Below are 5,865 nucleotides of genomic sequence, written 5' to 3'. Positions count from 1 at the left end.
TTTGTTGATGGTGACTTGTCCATGTTTTTATTTTGTAATTTAGATCTTTTCCCTCACTTCTCTACATTTCTTAGAGGTCACCTAGCTTTAATGTAGAACATATTAGCCATTCCTCAATTTCAAGATTGCAAGAGCTGGCGACTATGAGAATCACATGTAATTATCTTAAGCACTAACTAAACCTACATATAAAAATATGTTTATAATACCATGGCATAAACATTTTATACTTCTTTCACATTTATCAAAGGTTTAAAAACAAAAATTCTAAATGTAGGCTTGGATCTACTGAGCTTGACTTTTATTAATTTATCTTAACCCTTGACATTTAGAATATTTTAAGACTATACTTTCAGGAATCATTTCTATAGTTCGTTAATAGAATATTTCTTATCCTAGGAATTATAAATGAGAGCAGGTAGAACTGTGATAAACTACAATTGATTTTTCTTCTATTACACATTTTCCTCTGACTACAGAAGCAAAATATCCATTTGTCCATTTGCCCATTCATCCACTCAACAAACATTTATTAAGCACCTACTCTGTACCAGGCATTGTGCTAGCAGAGGATAGTATGCTGAGCAACAGTAGACATGGCCCTGATCTTAGGGAGTTAGAGTCAGTTATGTTTGAGCTAGAATCACAAGGAGAGGAGGAAGTAACTGGAGGGTGGGGAACGGGTACCTGGAAGAAACAAGAAGGACATTTCAAGGAAAGTAAACAACATAAACAAAGGTCCTGTGGAACTTTCTTCAAGATATCAGTTGATTAGATGCAGCAATCTCTATTATCATTCAAAATATAAAGACCATATATATACATGTGTGTATGTACACACACATGTTAAAGACACAGCTGAGCTCAAAAGAAATTAAGAGGGAACACATAATCATGAATATAAGGAGTTTTTAAAACCACATAGTCCTTGGGAGACACTAGGTCAGATAACGTATTTTTCAGATTATAAAATGCACTTTCACCAGCCCCAGATTTGTGAGGAATAATGGTTGTTAATGCTGCTATTGAATTCTGTTTACATTTACATTGGTGAAATATTATGTTATTTATGTTATTAAATATTTTACCATACTTTTTGCTTCAAATTTTTTTTTAATTTTTCTCCTCTAAAACCTAGGTGCATCTTATGTTCCAAAAAATATGGTATACATTTTAAGGGCTGATATGCTCATACCTTTATGAAAAAGAAACTTAAACTTCAGGCCCCACATATATCAAAAAGTAGGAATGGGCATTCTGCTTAGCACTGCTTATTCCAAAATGTGCTGAAAATCTCATAAACATTACCTGAAAGGTTCCTCCAGCATGTTCAGGGTTCAGAAAAAAGAGAGTTGACTTCCTTAGGCTCTCAGAGCAGAAACTTCAACAGCCACTCCCACACACATTGAGAGGTTTGAATCTTGAGACTGTACCACACACTGCTAAAGAACCAACCATCTTTCCATTACCTATGCAGTATAAGACTGTGGAGCTGAGAACCTGGTGTAAAATTTGGTTTGGAAGCAGTAAACTCAGTAGGACTTAGACAAAGACGAGTGAACCTCTGTCATCAAGAGGTCTCTACAATTCAGGACATGGACAGGACTTCCTCTAGAGATAGCCCCTCCTGAAAATGAACTTGTAGACCTAAATTATAAAACATACTAAAAAACAGAAAGTGAAAGGGAAAGTCCAATGACCCAAAGTAGGAGAAATTATACTTAATGAGCATTTTGAATAAATTTTCAAATAAGTACTTTCATAGTACAAAGAAAGAAAAACACATGTGAAAATGTAAAATCTAACTTTTAAAAAGGTATAGAATAAATAAGAAAAATTAGATACAGTGATCAAAATAGAAGACACTAAACGAGCTAAACAATAGACTAGACAAGGGTGAAGAAATCATTCATGAATTGGGATATGGATCTCAGAAATCATCCAGAACATAGCACAGATAAATTAAAAGGTGAAAATATAAAAGTGAAGTTAGAAATATCACAGCTAAAATGAAAAGCTCTAATATGTTTAATAGATGCTCTAGAATAAAAGACTAAAGAGAGTAAGAAAGAGAAACTTTTGAGGTATAGTAGAGAATTTCCTGAACTGAAGAAAGTTGTGAGATATCAGATGAAAATATGAACTGAACAAAATCAATAAAAACAAAGGTTTATTCATACACCTTACTGTGAAACTAAAACAGTAGAACTATACTAACAGAAAATGTTAGAAGCTGCCAGAGGAAAAAGATAGGTCACCTGAAAAGGAGCAACAATAAGACTAACAAAATACTTTCTTATTAACAACCATCTATGCCAAAAACTTTGGCTCAATATCTTAAAAACCTTATCAGTAACTTATCATGAAGGAAAGTAACTTATCAGTCTAGAATTCTATGTCCAGCTTAACTACACCCCACCAGTAGGATGAAATAAAAGCATTTTCAGACATACAAAAACAAGGACATAACTTTCCAAAAACACTTACTGAGAATAAACTACTGAAGGATGTACTTCAATAAAAAGGAAATGTGTAGGCTACACAAAGCAAAAGTGAACCAGAAAAAAAAAAGATTAAAAAAGGAAAAGGAAGGAAGGGAATAAATTATTCGGAAAATGTAACTAAAAAGAAAACCTCTTAAGCTCAAAAACTTCCCCACAAAGACAGAAGAGAGAGAAAAATATTTTATTACTGAATAAGCATTAAGCCAGAATGAGATGTTGATCACAAGCAATTTGCCAGAGAGTACAAAAATGGAAGAAAATCTTACTTTTTATATAGCTAATTAGATACCACTAATTATATTCATATGTTTAAAACAAAATTGTGAGTTTATTTTATTTTTATTATTGTTTTCCCATTTGGAGTCAGGATATAGCTGAAGGTAGACCTGTCTTCTTACATATTACTAGCACCTGGGTTCCAGCAGCATTTTTGAAGTTGAAGGTCTTTCTGGCGACCCAAAACGTATGCCTTGAAGTAATTAGCCTCTCTTCTCAGTCAAAAGCCATTCAAGTTTAAACATTAAAACTTATACATTTACCTTGTACATTCAAAGCATTTTAGATTAGTAATCAGAAGATTATCATTCTTGTCCTAATTGTGCACCAACAAGCTGTGAGGACACATGCAAGTTATCTCACATCTGGTCTGAATGCAAAATAAGGGAATGAGGCTATGTGAGTTCTCAGATCTTTCAGATCTGGGTGTGTATGCCTCTATTTAGGAGATAGTTCTATTTGGCTCTGTGTGATGGACTCCTAGTTCTGTACTTGAAGAACTTTAGAGTAGTTCTGTCCTGGAGGAGAGAGCTCCTTTCAATCCAAATGCAAATAATAAACATGAGAGTGAGAATAAGTGAGAATAAATAAGCAGCTGTCATCTCTTCCCTGCACTGTGTTGTGGCAAAGCACTGAAAAGGCAATGTCACAGATTCTAGTTTAATCCCAGAATAAGACATTAAGATTTGCACAGAGAAAAGTCATTAGCACATCAGTTATTTTTTAAGGTTAGTCTCTTAAAACAACAACCATTTTACTTGCTCATGATTTTGTGATTTCTAGTTAGTCTGGATGATGCTAGAAGATATTTCTGTGGATCTTGTCTGGAGTCACTCATTCAGCTGCAGTCATCTAGGAGCTCACCTGGGCTGGACAGTCTAGAACAGCATAAATCATGTATCAGAAAATAGGTACTAGCTGCTAGGTTGTCCCTATGTCTCTAACAGGCTAATCAAACCTTCATTTGGCCCTGACCCATATGGTTCAGTTGGTTGGGTGTTGTCCTGCAAAGCAAAAGATTGCCAGCCCAATTCTTGATCAGGGCACATATCTGGGGTGTGGGTTCAGTCTCTGGCCAGGTGCAAGAAAGGCAGCTGGTTGATGTTTTCCTCATACATTGATGTTTCTCTCCCTTTCTTTCTCCCTCCCTTCCTCTGTTTCTAAAAATAAATAAATAAATTTTAAAAAATAGACCTTCCAGTCAAGATGGAGGCATAAGTAAACATGGCTCACCTACTCACACAACCACAGCAAAAATTACAACTGAGCTGCAGAGCAACTATACCCAGGATCATCAGAAAATAAAGCTGTATGGAAGTCCCACAACCAAGAAATTTAAAAAGTCACATTCACTCAGACGGGTAGGAAGGGCAGAGATGCCAAGAGTTGGAATGGGTGGTCCCACACCCACATGTAGTAGATAAAAATCGGGAGGGATATCTCGGGAGGGATATCTCGGGAGGAATATCTCGGGAGGGATATCTCGGGAGCGAGGGATCCGACTCCATACCAGGGGCCCCAGCCCAGGGATCCAGTGCCAGGAAGATAAGTCCCCATAATTTCTGGCTATAAAAACCAGTGGGGGTTGGGAAGCAGAAGAAACTGCAGAATTCTCAGGCATCTCCCCTTACAGGGTCTGCAGAGAAACTTAGATCTTATGCAGACTTACTCCTTGTGGGCTCCAGCACCAGAGAAACAGCTTGAAGGGTACCAGTGGCATACAGGAAGAAACTAAAGTGTCTGGCACCAAGGCAAGTGCTGGGGGACAGCTCCCTCCTGCACAAAACTCCAGAGGCCAAGCAGTGGCCATTGTCCCTTTTCTAAGCCCTTCCCAACACAGAGCCACAGAGCAGCACACCATATTAGAGACTCCGTTGACCTGGTTCACACGTGTTGTCCCACCCAGGCAATTATCTAAGGCTCTGCCCCATCTAATTTATGAGTGCTTTTTTCTACTTTAGGACATACTACTAGTACAGAGTGTCAAAGCAGCTCTACCTAATACATAGAAACAAACACAGGGAGGTTGCCAACAAGAAGAGGCACAGAAATATGGCCCTACTGAAAAAACAGAACAAAATCCCAGAGAAAGAACTAAATAAAGTGCAGATAAGCAATCTGTAAGATGCAGAGTATTCGGATGCTCAAGGAACTAATTGGATACTTCAACAGCATAAAAATGACCCAGGCAGAAATACAGGTTACATTAAGTGAAAGAAAGGAAAATTTACAGGGAATCAACAGTGGACTGGATGAAGCCAAGAATCAAATCAATAATTTGGAACATAAGGAAGAGAAAAATTTCAATCAGAAAAGGAAAAAGAAAAAAAAGGATTCAAAACACAAGCATAGTGTAAGAAGCCTCTGGAATTTCAAATGTACCAACATTCAAATCAGGGGTGGCAGAAGGAAAAAAGAACAAGAAATTGAAAACTTATTTGAAAAAATAATGAAAGAAAACTTCCCTAATTTGGTGAATGAAATAGATGTACAAATCCAGGAAGAACAGAGAGTCCCAAACAAGATGGACCCAAAGAGGACCACATCAAGACAGATCATAATTTAAATACCAAAGGTTAAAAGAGAATCTTAAAATCAGCAAGAGAAACACAGATAGTTTCCTTCAAAGGAGTTCCCATAAGACTGTCAGGTGACTTCTCCAAGGAAACTTCGCAGGCTAGAAGGAATTGGCAAGAAATATTGAAAGTGATGAAAAGCAAGAACCTAAAACCTAGATTACTCTATGCAGCAAAACTATCATTTAGAAGTGAAGGGCAGATAAAGTACTTCCCTGACAAGGTAAAGGTAAAGGAGTTTATCATCACCAAGCCATGATTATATGAAATGTTAAAGGGGGAAAAAAAGAAAAAGAAGACCAAAACTATAAACATTAAAATGGCACCCTGGCTGGCGTAGCTCAGTGGATTGAGCACGGACCTGCAGACCACATGATCACGGTTCGATTCCCAGTCAGGGCACATGCCTGGGTTGCAGGCCAGTTCCCGGCAGGGGACTCACAAGAGGCAACCATACATTGATACTTCTCTCCTCTCCTTCCCTTCCCCTCTAAAGATAAATAAATAAA

The 5,865-nt window shown here is 37.3% G+C and overlaps 1 pseudogene; it reads left to right on the top strand.

Moving 5' to 3' along the window:
* The first annotated feature begins 340 nt into the window (after positions 1-340).
* On the top strand, positions 341-428 carry LOC118982404 (uncharacterized; annotated as a pseudogene).
* Positions 429-5,865: the final 5,437 nt, after the last annotated feature.

Source organism: Sturnira hondurensis, unplaced genomic scaffold (genome assembly GCF_014824575.4).
Source record: "Sturnira hondurensis isolate 20B ecotype Veracruz unplaced genomic scaffold, ASM1482457v3 Scaffold0025370, whole genome shotgun sequence".
Classification (NCBI taxonomy): Eukaryota; Metazoa; Chordata; class Mammalia; order Chiroptera; family Phyllostomidae; genus Sturnira; species Sturnira hondurensis.
Note: the sequence above shows the minus strand (reverse complement) of the source record. Positions and strands in the feature narration are given on the sequence as shown.